This window comes from Diceros bicornis, chromosome 6, assembly GCF_020826845.1.
Source record: "Diceros bicornis minor isolate mBicDic1 chromosome 6, mDicBic1.mat.cur, whole genome shotgun sequence".
NCBI classification, from domain to species: domain Eukaryota; kingdom Metazoa; phylum Chordata; class Mammalia; order Perissodactyla; family Rhinocerotidae; genus Diceros; species Diceros bicornis.
In genome coordinates, this window is record NC_080745.1 from 66,925,159 (window position 1) to 66,943,190 (window position 18,032).

Below are 18,032 nucleotides of genomic sequence, written 5' to 3' on the forward strand. Positions count from 1 at the left end.
TACTGTAATATTCTAAAGTAGTTCAGGACTTCCGCTTCCAGTCATGATGGAGTAACAGAGAACTGGTAAAGAAAGAACACTTTTAAGACACTAGATAACAAGCAGTGCAAGACAGGAATCCTGAGAGAAAGAAAACAAGGTGAGCATGAAGGTCTTGCTCGGCTAAGGAGACACACTGGAGTTTAGCGAGGCAAAGGTGGCTGGAACTTGTGAGACAGATTACCAGTGAGGAGAGAGTTAGGCAAAGACAAGACCTTCAGAAATTTGCATAGTGTTTCCATTGAATTTGTTGCTAATAAAGATTACACATGTAGGGTAAAACTCAACCAGGTTGGACTGAAAAAATGACTGAGGATTTGTAAGCTGAACAATTCTCAGGGCTCACGCAAGACTGGGAGGTGTTTGAATTTTGATCAACCAGAATGAAAAGTAGCTGTTGAATACCTAGGGCATTCAAAAGAGACACTAGAACAGTTGTACCTTAATAGTGGAACTAAACTAGCCCTAGAGTAAAAGCTACTCTACACCTACCCAAACAAAAATTTAAAAGAAGTTTCATGGATGAAGGTGGTCAAAAGGTATAAACTTCCAGTTATAAGATAAGTAAGTATTGGGGATGTAATGTACAACATGATGACTATAGTTAACACTGCTGTATGGTATATTTGCAAGTTGTTAAGAGAATAAATCCTAAGAGTTCTTACCAAAAACAAAGAAAAAAAATGTTTTTTTCCTTGTGATATCTATATGAGATGATGGATCTTAACTAAACTTACTGTGGTAATCATTTCACAATTTATATAAGTCAAGGCATTATGCTGTACACCTTAAACTTATGCAGTGCTGTATGTCAATTATAGGGAGGAAAAAAAGATCACCACACACACACACACACAAAGTTCCAAAAAGATCATGCTGCTCACAAATAATTTACCTGCTTTCCTAAATAAAGTCCAATACTATTTAATAAACACAACAAAATTGAGCATTCAACTACATAACATTCACAATGCCCAGTATCTGATAAAAAATTATCAGACGTGTCAAGAAGCAGGAAAATGCAACTTATAACCAAGAGAAACATCAGTCAATAGAAATAGACCCAGAAATAGATGATGGAATTAGCAACAAGGATATTTATTATAAATATGTTCAAGTATTTAAAGACAATCATGAACATAATAAGGAGCAGAATGGAAATATAACACACATCATAATACATTGCTAAAAATCAGTGTTAAAGAGAGAATATTAAAAGCAGCCAGATGGAAAAAAACTCACATTACACACAGAGAAAAAAAGGTAAGAATTTACACTTCTTGTCAGAAACTATGCAAGCCAGCAAACAATGGAATATCTCTGTGCCAATAGAAAAAAATACTGTTAACCTAGAATTCTATATCCAGCAAAAACATCCTTCAGAAATGAGGGTGAAATAAAGACCTTTTCAAACAAACAATCTGAGAGAATGTATTGCCAACAGTCCTGTAATACAAGAGATGTGAAAAGAATTTCTTCTGGCAGAAGGAAAGTTACATTATCTGAATCTATAATAGGAATAAAGAACACTGAAAATGGTAAATACATGGGTGAATATAAAATACTTTTACATAAATTTAAAAATGAGGAAAAAGATAATTGACTCTTTAAAGCAAAAAATAACAACAATGTATTGTGAAATTTATAACAAACCTAGAAGAAAAATGTTTGACAACACTGCTATAAAGGACAAGAGAAGGGGGCAAATGGAAATACACTATTGCAAGGTTATTACACGTTACACGAAGTTATATAACATTATTTTGAAGGTACATTGTGATAAGTTCAAGATGCATATTGTAAGCCCTAGAGCAATCAGTAAAAAAATAAAATGAAGAGGTATAGCTAAAAAGTCAATAGTGGACATAAAATGGAATACTAAAAAATACTAAGTTAATCCAAAAGAAGGCAGAAAAAGAAAAAAATGAATAAAAAAACAGATGAGAGAAATAGAAAAAAAAAGCAAGATGGCAGATTTTTAACTCAGCTGTATCAATAAGTAAATTAAAGGTAACACTCCAATTAAAAGGCAGAGCCTGTCAGACTGGATATAGAATCAAGACCCAATTAAAAGGAATCCACCTAAAATATAAAGACACAGATAGGTTGAAGGTAAAAAGATGGAAAAAGATATGCTATACAACAATACTAATAAAGTAGAATTGCTATTTTAATATCTGACAAAGGAGATTTCAAAACAAGGAATATTATCAAGAATAGTGAAATTTCATAATGATAAAGGGGTCAGTTCATTAAGAAGAAAATTCTAGGGGCCGGCCCAATGGCGTAGTGGTTAAGTTCGCACACTCCACTTCAGCAGCCCGGGGTTTGTGGGTTCGGATCCCAGGCGTGGAACTACACACTGCTCATCAAGCCATGCTGTCGCAGTGTCCCACATACAAAATAGAGGAAGACTGGCACAGATGTTAGCTCAGGGACAATCTTCTTCAAGCAAAAAGAGGAAGATTGGCAAGAGATGTTAGCACCTCTAGGCCAATATTCCTCACCAAAAAAAAAAAAAAAGACGACGACGAGACGATTCCATATCTATGTGCATCTAATAACAGAGGTTCAAAATTCTGAGTGAAGCAAAACTGACAGAACTGAAAGAAGAAATAGAAAAGTCTACTATTACAGTTGTAGGTTTCAATGCTCCTCTCAGTAACTGATAGAACAAGTAGACAGAAAATCAGTAAAGACAGAAGATTTAAACATTACCAACCAACTTGACCTAAAGGCATTCATAGAAAATTTTACTCAAAAACAGCACAATACATATTCTTTTAAAATGCACATAGAACATTCAACAAGACAGACTATATGCTGGACCATAAAACAAATCTCAGTAAATTTAAAAGGACTGAAATCATATGGATTATATTTTCTGTCTACCAAGGAATTAAATAAGAAATTAATAACAGAAATTTATCAGTAAAATCCCCAAATAACGGAAATGAAAAACACATTTCTAAATATCACAAAAGAAATGAGAAAATGTTTTGAACTGAGTGAAAATGAAAACAGAGCATACCAAAATTTGTGGGATGTTGCTAACAGAGGGGAAATTTATAGCACTAAATTGTTATATTAGAAAATAAGAATTAAAATCAATGATCTAAGTTTCCACCTTAAGAAATGAGAAAAAAAAGAGCAAATTAAACCAAAGCAAACAGAAGGCAATAACATAGATAATCATATAAATCAATGAAATAGAAAACAGGAAAAAACAGGGGCCAGCCCGGTGGCGCAGCAGTTAAGTGCGCACGCTCCGCTTCAGCGGCCCGGGGTTCCCAGGTTCGGATCCCAGGCGTGCACCGACACACCACTTGTCGAGCCATGCTGTGGCGGCGTCCCACATAAAGTAGAGGAAGACGGGCATGGATGTTAGCCTCAGCAAAAAAGAGGAGGATTGGCATTGGATGTTAGCTCAGGGCTGATCTTCCTCACAAAAAATAAAAAAGAAAAGAAAACAGAAAAAAACAAAATTAATGTAACCAAAAGCTGATTCTTTGAAAAGATTAATAAAATTGATAAACCTCTAGTCAGACTGATCAAGAACCAAAGAGAAAACACACACATTACCCATATCATGAATGATAAATCCTATAGGTATTTAAAGGAAAAAAGAAAGTATTGTGAACAACTTATGCCAATAAATTCAACAACCTATGTGAATGAATAACTTTCTTGAAGACAGAAATTACTAAAACTGGCCCAAGAACAAGTAGAAAACCTGACTATCCCTAAATCTATTAAAGAAATTGAATTAATAATTAAAATGCTTCCCACAGAAGTATAATGATATATGCAATTTACTTTGAAATGCATAAAAAAATAAGATGGATTGATGGAGATTCATCCTGTGGATCAGATATGTGATAAAGTATAGAAATTTGCAAATGACAGAATCTAAATGACAGAATCTAAGTAGTGGTTATATCAGTATTCACTGTACAATTTTTTCAACTTTACAGTATGTTTGAAATTTTTCATAATAAAATGTTGGATAAAAAATTCTTCGCACAGAAGACTCTAGGCCCAGATGCCTTCACTGGTGAATTCTATTAATTGTTAAGCAAGAACTAATATTAATCCTACATAAACTCTTTTTAAAAATGGAGGAAGATATACTCTCCAACTTATTTTATAGAGCAGCAGTACTCTAATACCAAAACCAGACAAAGACATCACAAGAAAACTAGGAACTAATATCCCTCATAAACACTGAGACAAAAATAATCAACAAAATATTAGCAACTCAAATTCTGTAATATATAAAATAAATACTGTGTCATGATCAAGAGGGGTTTATCTTGGGCCAGCCCCGTGGCTTAGCGGTTAAGTGTGCGCGCTCCGCTGCTGGCGGCCCGGGTTCGGATCCCGGGCGCACACCGACGCACCGCTTCTCTGGCCATCTGAGGCCGCGTCCCACATACAGCAACTAGAAGGATGTGCAACTATGACATACAACTATCTACTGGGGCTTTGGGGGGAAAAAAATAAATAAAAATCTTTAAAAAAAAAAAAGGGGGTTTATCTGACGAATGTAAGGTTGGATTAATATTAAAAAATCAGCTCCCCTCCCGTCCCCTCCCCCAGGAAGCAAGGGCCGCAGTGTGAATGCCCAACCAGGCTTCAAAGCCTCCTCTTTGCTCTTTCCAGCCACAATGAAGATTTGGAAGAGATTGCTTCCACCGACCTGAAATATCTGATGGTGCCAGCATTTCAAGGAGTGCTCACCATGAAACAAGTCAACCCCAGCAAGCGTCTAGATCATTTGCAGTGGGCTCGAGAACACTTCTTAAACTACTTAACTCAGTGCCAATACCACCATGTGGCAGAGTTTGAGCTGCCCAAAACCAAGAACAACCCAGCTGAAAATAACTGCTAGTTCCTCCATGGCCTATCCTAGCCTCGTTGCTATGGCATCTCAAAGACAGGCTAAAATAGAGAGATACAAGCAGAAGAAGGAGGTGGAGCATAGGTTGTCTGCACTGAAATCTGCTGTGGAAAGTGGTCACGCAGATGATGAGCGTGTTCGTGAATATTACCTTCTTCACCTTCAAAGGTGGATTGGTATCAGCTTAGAAGAGATTGAGAGCATTGATCAGGAGATAAAGATCCTGAAAGAAAAAGACTCTTCAAAAGAGGCATCAACTTCTCACTCATCTCGTCAGGACAGGCCTCCATGAAACCCTTCATTCTCACTCGGAATGTAGCCCAAACCAAAGTATTTGGAGCTGGTTATCCAAGTCTGGCAACTATGACGGTGAATGACTGGTATGAGCAGCATCAGAAATATGGAGCATTACCAGATCAGGGAATAGCCAAGACAACACCAGAGCTCATGAAAGCAGCTCAGCAACAGAAAGATGAGCAGCAAAAGGAGGAAGTGGAGGATGAGCAAACACTCCACAGAGCTCGGGAATGGGATGACTGGAAGGACACCCATTCTAGGGTCTATGGCAACCGACAGAACATGGGTTAGTCGTCCCACAAGACGGGACTGCAGGGGCGCACCATCTTTCCCACCAAGGAAAGCTGTGTGGTCTTCCCCTCCCTGGGTTCCTGCTTCAGCTGTGTACAACAAAAGCAAAGACGCTTAATCGTGCTTTGCATTCAATAAAGTGTCAAACAATTAAGTGTGTATTTGTATCCTAGATGATGAGCCAGCAGTCTTGTTTTGGCATTATTATCCTCATCATGGTGTATTCCATTTTCTTAAGTGGAAAGAAAAGTACTGAGAAATGGCTCTGTATAATCAATGACTGTATGAATTCTCTCTAAAAAATAATAAAAGTCCCTTCTATTACAAAAAAAAAAAAATCAGTCACCATATTAACAGCATAAAAGAAAAATCTATACGATCATCTCAATATATACAGAAAAAGCACTGACAAAATTAAACATCCATTCACAATAAAAACTCTCAGCAAACTCAGAATAGAAGGGAACTTCCTCAACCGAATAAAGGGAATCTACGAAAACTTACAGCTAACACATTAGTACTTAATGATGAAAGACCAAATGTTTTCTCCTGAAGATCTGGCAAGTAAGTCTATTCTTACCACTTCAATATTGTACTGGAGGTTCTAGTCAGTGTAACAAGGAAAGAAAAAGAAATCAAAGGCATACACATTTGAAAGAAAGAAGTAAAACTGAATTTATTTGTAGACAATATGATTGTGAGCACAGAAAATTCTAAAGACTCTAAAAAAAAAAAAAAAGAATTAATAAATAAGTTTATCAAAGTTGCAGGAAAAAAGGTCAATTTAAAAACACATATTTCTGAGCCGGCCCCGTGGGTTGGTGGTTAAGTGCACGCGCTCCGATGCTGGTGGCCCGGGTTCGGATCCCGGGCGCGCACCGAGGCACCACTTCTCTGTCCATCCTGAGGCCGAGTCCCACATACAGCAACTAGAAGGATGTGCAGCTATGACATACAACTATCTACTGGGGCTTTGGGGGGAAAAAATAAATAAATAAAATCTTTAAAAAAAAAAAACACATATTTCTGTACACTAGCAAAAATCAACTGGGAATCAAAATTAAAAATACCATTTATGTAACATTAAAAATGAAATATTTAGGGATAGATTGAACAAAATAGGTGCAAAACAATATGCTAAAAAACTACAAAACATTGATGAAAAAATTTAGAAGATATAAATAAATGGAGAGATATATTATGTTCATGGATTTGAAAACAATATTGTTAAAGTGTCAATTCTCCCCCAAGTTGATCTACAGAGTTAATGCAATTCCAATCAAAATTTTAGCAGACTTCTTTTGTAGAAATGGACAAGCTAATTTTACACTTTATATGGAAACGCAAGGGACCTAGAATATGCAAAACAATTGTTAAAAAGAACAAAATTAGAGGACTTACATTACCTGATTTCAAGATTAACTACAGACCTACAATAATCAAGACATTGTAGGGCATAAATTTAATCACACAGACCAATGGAAAAGAACTGATACTTCAGAAATAGACCCTGATATATATGGTCAATTGATTTTTTACAAATGTGCCAAGGTACCTCAATATGAGAAAGAATAGTCTTTTCAACAATGACACTGGAACAACTAAATATGTGGGGGGGAGTAGAGTGTATGGAATGAACATTTACTTTTACCACACACCATACAAAAAATAAACTTAAAAGAGATCATAGCACTAAATGTAAAAGTCAGAACTATAAAACCTATAGAAGAAAATATAGGAGAAAAATTTCACAACTAGGAGTAGGCAGAGATTTACTAAATAAAACAAAAAAGCACAAATCATTAAAAAGATTAATAAATTCATCTTCATGGATATTTAATTAAATTAAAACTGGTCTGCATTAAAATGTCTGGACTTGGAAAAACACCATTAAGAAGGGGCAAAGGCAAGCCACTTACTAGGAGAAAGTATTTGCAATACATATATATGACAAAGAAGTTGTATCCAGAATATACAAAAACTCATAACACACATACGAAAAGACAAACAACTAAATTTTTAAAATAGTCGAATGATATGGAAGAAAAGATACATAATGGCCAATAAGCAAATGAAAAGCTGCTCAATTTGTCATCATGCAAAATAAAATTAATGATAATTTTTAAAACTATAATCTATGCAGTGTAATGAAAGCACTGCATACCCACTAGAATGGCTAAATTAAAGACTCACAATTCCAAGTGTGACAAGGATATGGAATAGCTGAAACTCTTATTCGTGGTGGATTGGAATGAAAAATGGTATAACCACTTTTGAAAACAGTTTGGCAGTTTCTTTTTTTTTTAAACATCTTTATTGAGATATAATTTACATACCATAAAATTCATACATTTAAAGTGTACAATTCAATGGTTTTAGTATATGCCCCATAGTTGTGCAACTATCACCGTGATCTAAGTTTAGAAGATTTTCATCAACTCCAAAAAAAAACCTCATACCCATTAGCAGTCACTCCCCATCCTGCTACTCAACCCCAGCCCTAGGTAACCACTAATCTATTTTCTGACTCTACAGATTTGCCTATTCTGGACATTTCAAAATAAATGGAATCACACAATATGTGGTATTTTGTGACTGGCTTCTTTCACTTAGCATATGTTTTCAAGAGTCATCCATGTTGTAGCATATATCAGTAGTTCATTCCTTTTTATGGCTGAATAATATTCCATTGTATGGATGTATCACATTTTGTCTATCCATTCAGTTGTTGATGAACATTCAAGTTGTTTCTAGTTTTTGATTATCTTGAACAATGCCACTATGAACATTTGTGTACAAGTCTTTGGGTGGACATATATTTTCATTTCTCTTGGATAAATACCTATGAGTGTCACAACATGGAGGAATCTCAGACACAAAAGAGCACAAGTATGAATTTATGTGAAATTCTATAAAAGACAAATCTAATCTATAGTGACAGAAATCACATCAGTGGTTGCCTAGTGCCCAGACTCAAGGATAAGACTGACTGCAAAGGAGAACATTTTTGGGTGATGGAAATATTCTTTTCCTTATGGTAGTGGTGGTGGTGGTGGTGGTGGTGGTTACATAAATATATCTTATTGTATGTTAATTACATCTCAATAAAGTTAGATAAAAAATAAGTCCAGTAAATCATGACTAGTCAAAAAAATATACATGGCCATGGCAGTAAGCTTATATCTTTTTTGGTCTTACTATTTCATTTTTGGTTGGGGCAAGAATGATTCAGACTGATATATCTCTAACTCTAACCCAGGAATTCTTAGTATTTCAACAATGCCAAAGATTCCTTTCATTGTGCTCCTCCCCTCCACTCCTCCACTCCTGGCAATCCTCCCTGACAAATTAAATGGACTCCAGGTAGCAATCAACAGTGTTTGGAATAATCTTTAGCCAAGCACTAGCCACATGAGGTTTTTTTAAAGTGGGTGTACTTACCTGGACATTCTGACAACCTCAATCATTTGCCAAGCTCAGGGACTTATAGGGTCCTGTCTTTACCAAGGACACCTAACAAAGGTTCTGCTTTGGCCTTTTTTAGGAAACTGAGGCAGGGGTGAAAGATATGAGATGATCATGGCTCTTCTTGTGGAAACTCACTCCAAATAAGGTCATCAGCCAACCATTTATGGATTTATAATGAGGCAATATTTCACTAGGGAACAAGGAGAACAGGGTATCTGTCCCCTCCTAAGTTTATAAAGGGTCAGGAGGGGCTGCTGCAAGCATGCCAAATACATCAGCTGATAGACCCTTACCTTACACCATACACAAAAATTAACTCCAAATGGATTCAAGACTTGAATGTAAGACCTGAAACAGTGAAACTTCTAGAAGAAAACATAGGCAGTATGCTCTTCCACATCGGTCTTAGCAACATCTTTTCAAACACCACATCTGACCAGGCAAGAGAAACAATACAAAAAATAAACAAATGGGACTACATCAAACTAAAAAGCTTCTGCACAGCAAAGGAAACCATCAACAAAATGAAAAGACAACCTAACAATTGGGAGAAGATATTTGCAAACCATACATCTGATAAGGGCTTAATCTCCAAAATATATAAAGAACTCATGCATCTCAACAACAAAAAAACTACCAACCCAATTAAAAAATGGGCAAAAGACCTGAACAGACATTTCTCCAAAGAAGATATACAGATGGCCAACAGACACATGAAAAGATGTTCAAAATCACTAACTATCAGGGAAATGCAAATCAAAACTACAATGAGATATCACCTCATGCCCGTCAGAATGGCTACAATTAACAAGACAGAAAACAATATGTGTTGGAGAGGATGTGGAGAAAAGGGAACTCTCATACACTGCTGGTGGGAGTGCAAACTGGTGCAGCCACTATGGAAAACAGTATGGAGATTCCTCAAAAAAGCAAGGATAGAACTACCATATGATCCAGCTATTCCACTGTTGGGTATTTATCCAAAGAACTTGAAAACACCAATTTGCAAAGGTACATGCACCCCTGTGTTGATTGCAGCGTTATTCACAATAGCCAAGACTTGGAAGCAACCTAAGTGCCCATCAAGGGACGAATGGATAAAGAAGCTGTGGTATATATACACAATGGAATACTACTCAGCCATAAGAAACGATGAAATCCAGCCATTTGTGACAACATGGATGGACATTGAGGGTATAACGCAAAGTGAAATAAGTCAGAGGGAGAAGGTCAAATACCGTATGATTTCCTTCATTAAGTAGTAGATAACAACAACAATAAACAAACACATAGGGACAGAGATTGGATTGGTGGTTACCAGAGGGGAAGGGGGGAGGGAGGAGGGTGAAAGGGATAATTCGGTACATGTGTGTGGTGATGGGTTGTAATTAGTATTTTGGTGGTGAACATGATGTAGTCCATGCAGAAATAGAAGTACAATGATGTACACCTGAAATTTTTACAATGTTATAAACCAATGTTACTGCAATAAACAAAAAATTAAAAAAAAAAAAATACATCAGCTGAGTGAGGTCTACAAGAGAGCACACAGGCAAAGGTGCAAGCTAGAAAGTAGTGGTCCTGATTCTTATACTGTGACGTCTTCAAGGGCAGGTATGATTTTTGCATTTTTATAGCCCCTGGCTTGGCACACAGCACATATTTCTGTACTTTTGCACAGAAAAGAAATAATCTGGGGAACTTGAAGCTAGGACACCCATTCCTTGTCTTATTGCACTAACCAAGGACACTCAGAAGCAGAGAATTCTTAGACCAAAGCAGGTTCTGACAACTTCCTTGAAAGGCAAGAATTGGTTCTTTTTCAGAACACTTTAGCCCACAGTGGGCTGAAAAAAAGAAAACAAGCCAAGAGCACAGGAACTAGAACAAATAACAACCTGATAACAAAATCACAGACCCTATTGAGTGAGCATCCCTCCCTCCACTGGATGCTTACAGTGACTTTCTATCCAAGATAACCTGAGTTTATCTCTCCCAGGCACAATCATCCAACATAATTGTTTTAGGAAACAAGGATCCAAAAGGTGGACACAAACCGCTTAGGTTGAAAAAGGATGATGCCTTTTAAAAGGTTACTGTTTTTTCTATACAGCCTCCCTGCATATAATATGCAGAAGTTTTTTCCCTTTCTATTTTCATCTTGTATACTTCAGGACCAAACTCAATTTCAGAACCAATTTAGTTGGCCAGTTTTCCCAGTCCATCCATGTCTTTCAAGCCTGCTACCAAAGAGCTCTCCATTGTCCTGAGATTTATTGTTCTGACAGACAGGCTCTGCCCTTCAGCAAGGTGGACCAGATAACGAACCTCACAGTGGGTAATTAGTGAGAGGCCATCAGTTGGTTAAAGGAGTGGTGACAGTGACTTTCTTTAATTTCCCTGGGCAGTTGCCCCACCTCCCTGACTTTATTTGGTTAAAGCCCTAGACACCCCTTGTGAAGCTTTTCTTTGCACTAATTACAGATCCAACATGCCCAGGTCCTTACTGTGTACAAGTAAGGCGTGCAATCACACTAAGAGGTAGCCAAGGTAATGGGGGTGGGGGAAACATGATACACAAATATCACATCAGGCCTTTTCCTTCTCTTTGGCTTATTGCAGGTGGGACACTCCACCCAGCTCAAACCAACAGGCAGATGTCTCTGTCCTCCCCACCTGAGGTTTCTTTCCTTGCAAACATATCACATCTCAGGGAGGGAAACAGAAAACACCGTCTCTGCCCCTAACTCACTAGCATTTTTTTTTTTAATTTTTATTTATTTATTTTTTTCTCCCAAAGCCCCAGTAGACAGTTGTATGTCATAGCTGCACATCCTTCTAGTTGCTGTATGCGGGACGCGGCCTCAGCATGGCCGGAGAAGCGGTGCGTCGGTGTGTGCCAGGGATCCGAACCCGGGCCGCCAGCAGCGGAGCTCAAGTACTTAACCGCTAAGCCACGGGGCCGGCCCATAACTCACTAGCAATTTGACACGGGGTCTCTGCTTCCCTGCCAGGCCTCATTTATCTATCCCTCCCTAACAGGCACAATTCTTTAACAGAAATCCCATTTGTGGGCTATCCACAGTTTCCCTTCTAGCTGGGTGGGTCATCTTTAAGATTGCAACTTCCTTTGAGCATGATCACTGTGAAAGATCAAAGTGCTGTTATGGTACTTAGCAAGTACATAACATTTCCAGTTAACACAGTTTATAACAGAGAGAAAAGTTTGCATAGCAACACTTCTGGGCTTTGACGTTACCACAGTGGTAAAACATGCTCTTCCGAGCACACCTTATAGAGTTTTGAGCTACCTCCTGGGGAAGAGGTTGCAGTGAAAATAAAACAAAAGTTCCCAAAGATCTATTTGGAAGGAAAGAGGTGGGTGAAAAACAAACCAAAGAGGGAAGTCGTATCTGTACCTTCTCATCTAATAACTGGGAAAAAGGATGCTTTTTAGGTTAAACCAAGAAAGCAAGGGCTGCTGCCTGCTGTAACCTTGTGAAAAGCTGACATCTACTAGAATTCCTACAAGCTCCAACACTGTTCCTCCTATGCACTGCCAATGAAGCCTGACCTAGGATGACCAGAAGTTTATGTGCTGGGCATTTCAAAATTCCTAGTTAATTGGAGAAAATGCTGACAGTGGCAGAGATGAATAATAAGCCGAGCTCTTCACCAGTGACCTCTGCATTCATCCAGCTTGGCTGTTGGATATTAATTTTGAGAGTCTTCATTTGTTTTGTTTTTTGACAAAAATGGAACTAAAAAATGCTTAACAACAGGGATACGTTCTGAGAACTGTGTCGTTAGGTGATTTTGTCCTTGTGTGAACATCAGAGAGTGTACTTACAGAAACACAGATGGTACAGCCTACTACACACCTAGGTTTTTTGGTACTAATCTTATAAGACCACCATCGTGTAAGTGATCCGTCGTTGACCGATACGTCGTTATGTGGCGCATGACCATACTACTTTAAAAACAGTTAAAATTCAGTGTGCTACCTTTTAGATTTTGAACCACATAAATGTATTATCAATGGAAATAAATAAAAACATTTTTTAGGGCCAGCCCCAGTGGCCTAGTGGTTAAGTTTGGCGCGCTCCACTTGGGCTGCCCAGGTTCAGTTCCTGGGTGCAGACCTACACCACTCATGTGTCAGTGGCCATGCTGTGGTGGCGGCTCACACACACAAAAAAGAGGAAGACTGGCAGCGGATGTTAGTGCTCAGGGCGAATCTTCCTCAGGAAAAAAAAAAAACACAACAAACACATTTTTTAGAAAGTCACCACGTTCCTCTGGTGTGTGGAAAAGCTTTATTTCTCATAGTGATCTTCCTGACATGCTTGGAAAGAACAGGCTTCTCTCACTTATAAAGCTATCATACTGTACCAGGAGCCTCTACTTAGGCATTTCAGCCTGACTGGCAGGCAAACTCTCTAGGGCCCTGTTCACTACTTCCCTTCCTCAACTGAATGGGCCCTTCCCAAATCAGGACCCTTCCCCATCCCCCAGGAATGAGGCCTGTTATTTTCACTCTCCCTGCTTCTCTCTCAACTTCCTATCCCTGACTCGCCTCTTCCTTCAGAATACCTGAAAAGCTCAGGTTGTCCACGTGCCCCAGCCTGATAAAATGGAAAAAGCTCAAAACTTTGGAGTCAGACAAACTTAGGTTCATGTTGTGGCTCTACCACTAATAGCTGTCTGACTCTTGACAAATTACGTAGTCTCTTTACTGTCCTCTCTATAAATGAGGATAATTACACCTACCCCAAATAGCTAATGTAAGAATTATGTAAATAACCTAAGTAAAAGTGCCTAGCTCAAAAGCTACTGGTTGTTCTTTTCTTTTTATCTATTTATGTCCTTTTTAAATCCAACATACCTTCTGCTCTATCTAGGGGAGATAAAATCCACGATACTTTCTCCCCTGTCTCTGGTAGTGCAGCTTACCTCCTGGTCCAAGTAAGAGTGGCCATCCTAACAGCACATAATCAGCTGACCCTCTTATGTGGGCCTCCTCAGGATGCCCTATATAACATAAAGTTGATTTCTGAGGTTAAGCATCCTGTAGGGAAATCCCTCTGCCTCTGCCTCTGCGTCTTTCCTGATATAGTGAATCCAGTAAACAAACAACTCTTACCAAACCTTTTTTCTGCCAAACAGGTCAACTGAAATGCCAGAATCTAAACAAAGGCAACAAGGAAGGCAGGGTCAGACAGCCAACGTTGTGTCACATGCTCGCACTCAATAAGAGTTCTCACAGCAACCATCACTTAGGCTAGAGAGAGGCAGTGCAAAACTACAGGCTGTTGTAGAAAAACACATTGCCTAGTACAGGAAACTGAGTTAGGGCTATCGTGGGAGTTTGAAATCTCAGCTCTCCCGCATATGTCTCTGCCAAGGCTGCCCTGAATGGTGGTTAAGGCCCTGTTCTAAGATGAGGAAACATCACAGGGGCTCTCAGAGTGAGCTGCTCAGAGGCCTCAATTGCCCTGTTTGAGATTCAAAGCTGCCCTGGGGAGAACTTTATATAGGCGGATCCCATGGAGGGAAAGTGAACCACACTCACCTCCTGCTCACAAAGCCCTGCCTCACAGCTTTACAGCTCCCATCTCCCAGTGTTCCTCAACAATCAGTGGTGTGCTGGAGCTGGCTCACACATGCTTATCCTGTGAGAGCTGACTGTTAAATTTTCAAGCATTGTGAGAGCCACTTGGCTTCACATTACACGGGTAGCCATGGTGGGAGCATTCACACCCAACACTACAAATCAGCCCCCTTCCCACCACTCCCCCCATCTACCAGATGTTAAACATTTACTAGCACACCAAGGGCCAACAACTCTAAAGCTGAAGTATTAGGCTCTATTTTCCTCATAAGCCTTGAAGCTCTTAGGATATTTCCTCAAGATCTTTTTGCGCTTCCACCTAGATGTTCTCAAGTAATAGGTGCCACCCAGGGCCCCTAACAATGTTTGCCCCACAAACTAGGGCTCTCTTCTTATTAGCTTCTCACATCTCTCTGGGAAAATAAAGCTAGGTTTCACTAGGATTTCTAAACACCCAGCAGTTATTTCTAGTGCTTCTTATCTTAGGATTAGGACAAAATGAAAAAGGTTTAGGAAGATTATTAATAGACAGAAATAAATACCTAGCTTCTAATGTAATCGTCACTCATTCAGATGTGAAGCTTTTTTTTGTTGGTTTCCCTAATTTACTCTAACCTACTCCCACAAATGAATGATACCCTGCTTTGTCATAATATTTTTGAAGATACCTCTTTAATATACAACATTACGCAGGACTCTTCTGAATCCAAAATCCAAAGCCCTAGTGAGAGTGAAGACTTAAAGAAATAATGGGAGGTGAAATTCCATAAAATTCCTAATGTAGAAAACTTAGGAATCTGGTTACACTGTCCTATGGTCCTGTGACATATGAAGGATGCCAGCAGATCACCTTTCTGGTCTTCCCAGAAAATTCCTAAGTTTGAATGTAGAGAAATTTTTAGCAATCTCCTGGGCCACTTGGTTGAAAGGAACACCAACTTCAAGATAGGTATGGCCCACTCTTAGAAACAAAAGTAGAATGGTGGTTGCCAGGGGCGAGGGTGGAGGGGAAGGGAAGTTGTTCAATGGATAGAGTTTCAGTTTTGCAAGATGAAAAAGTTCTAGAGATCAGTTGTATAACGATGTGCATATATTAACACTATTGTACTGTACACTTAAAAATGGTTAAGATCATATATTTTCTGTGTTTTCTACCAAAAAAAAAACAAGATAGGTTTGCCCTTTAGGTCTCATCACATGCCTAGCATTGAGGCTGGGTCATATTAGGCCTTTGATGAAGGTCTCACAAATGTGAGCTGAATGTAAGAGAGTACAATTAGGACGGGGTGAGAGTCAGTACATTAGGGACTATGGTCGCTGTGATAATTTAAATGACTGAATTGTATTTCTAAGTCATCCAGCCTCTGGGTATCCTGTGACCCAAGGACATGACTTACAGAAACTCGGAGACTCTTCTCCCTTTTTTCTGTCCTTTTCAGGTTCTGGGTTTGAGTACATTTTGCAATCTATGCCTCTCCATTTATTCAATCCCTATTCTTCCTCTTTCAAGCTCCAACTTAATTCTTCTCTCCTCCATGTGGCCTTTGCTGACCACCACAACCTGCAGAGATCTTTCTCTAACTGGAACTCACAGATCCTATTACTAGTACTGGTTGGCCAGAGATAATAAGTTGCCTTAAGCCATCTCTTGCACTTATTCCATCCTTTGAGAACAAAGGCCCTTTATTACACTTCTGTATCCCTCAAATGCCTAGTATAGAGCAGGCACTAAATGCTAAAAAACCAATAGCTGATAAAGGCTGAAGAAAGCAAGAGCGGCCAATCATTTACTTGCTTTCCAATGGGATATTTCAAAGGCACAAAATTGGCCATGAATGTGACTGAAAGCTTAAGGAATCAGGTGCTCAGAGAAAGTTTTGCCTTGAATCCTAAATTGCCACTACGTACTCTAGATATTCAGGGATGCAGAGAATCTTCTGTAAAGGTCTGCTATGAAGCCCTCTCTTGCCTATATGGAATTTAGAGCTGATATAAATCAATATGTCATAGCATTTGTAAACCAAAACAAACAGTGAATAGCCTAAAAGAAGCTCAAGATCCTCAACAGGCATTTTCAAAGGTCTAACAGCTTTGGGGCAAGGAAAGTATGAGGTACTATTCAAGGCAGCTAAGCGAATGATTCTTAAAAAAAATTGGGGAGGTGTCAAAGATTGGTTAAGCATTTTGAGAAAGATGGACTCTCTTCAAGAAAAAAAAAAAAGGACATATACGTAATTTTACACACAATTTCAGAGTGTGCAATAATTCTCTAAAGCCTATTCTTGGACTTTAGGTTAAGAACCTGTGAGCTACTAATATTCCAAGAAACTTCATGACGTCTTAAGTGTAGACTCATTTCTAATATGATGTAGCCAATAATAATAGAAAATCTTTTTCCTAATTTGAAAAGCAAGAATAAAGGAGAGGGGTATATAAGAGTTTAGGATAGGATAGGGAGGAAAACTCCATAAAGATTTCTTTTCTTTCAACACAGTTCTCTGAAGGGAGCACCGCATCATCAAGACAGGATGTCCTCAAAGCCCCCAAACCCAAGACTTAGGCTGGGGTCAAAAGTTTCTCTTAAATACCTTCTATCCACATTTATTTAATACAGACAAAAGGGTCACTGGGATTTATCTATGAAACACAGGTTGTGTGACTCAGCTAGCCTCCTGGGAGAATGAAAATCAGAGTGGGGGGACGGGCATATCAATGATTCTACCAGCTAGGGATGGATACTTACCCGAAAAGCCATACTGGGGAGAGAAAAAAGCTAAATCTCAGCTGAGGGTGGGCAAGGGGCCTGAGGGAGAATTTTTATAAGATGTACTCGAGACAAGCCAAATGCAGTAGGGGATAAACTGGGAGTAGTTTCATAGTTCTTGGAAAACCAAGTTGTATCTTCTCCATAATCTTTATTCATAAAGATATGTAAAATACAAAAAGAGGTCAAAATGCCCTTCTCAAACACCATACATAAAAATTAACTCAAAATGGATCAAAAAACTAAACGTAAGAGCTAAAACTATAAAACTCTTAGAAGAAAACTTAGAGGAAAAGCTTCTGATAAGTAAATGAAAAGCAACAGGATATATTGGAATATATGCGGAAGCCATTTGGTGTAAAACTAATTCAGCCTGACCTTATTTTTCCAAAAGAGCCTGACGTGGCTCGTTGAGCATACATCGTACATCTGCTTTAAACATTTACTATGTCCCAAAGACAAGAATGACGCCCTTAAAGATAGGGATGTAGCTTCCCCCCCATATCAGCATTTCTTTAAGGAGAAGCATCTCTTCCTGGAAACTAAGGATTAATTACCGACTTGTGGTGCTCACCTTGTGACTACTGACCTGCTGACCACCAACATGCTGTGCTAGCTAAGCATCTCACGACAGTAGTAAAAAAGATACCCCTGTCATATGT

At 38.7% G+C, this 18,032-nt stretch overlaps 1 protein-coding gene and 1 pseudogene across 8 annotated transcripts in view; one reads left to right on the top strand and one right to left on the bottom strand.

Annotated features, from left to right (window-relative positions):
• The window catches only part of ARMH3 (armadillo like helical domain containing 3), a 185,031-nt gene that overhangs the window by 12,796 nt on the left and 154,203 nt on the right, over positions 1-18,032 (bottom strand). The window lies entirely within an intron of this gene.
• Positions 47-5,530, top strand: LOC131406865 (immunoglobulin-binding protein 1-like; annotated as a pseudogene).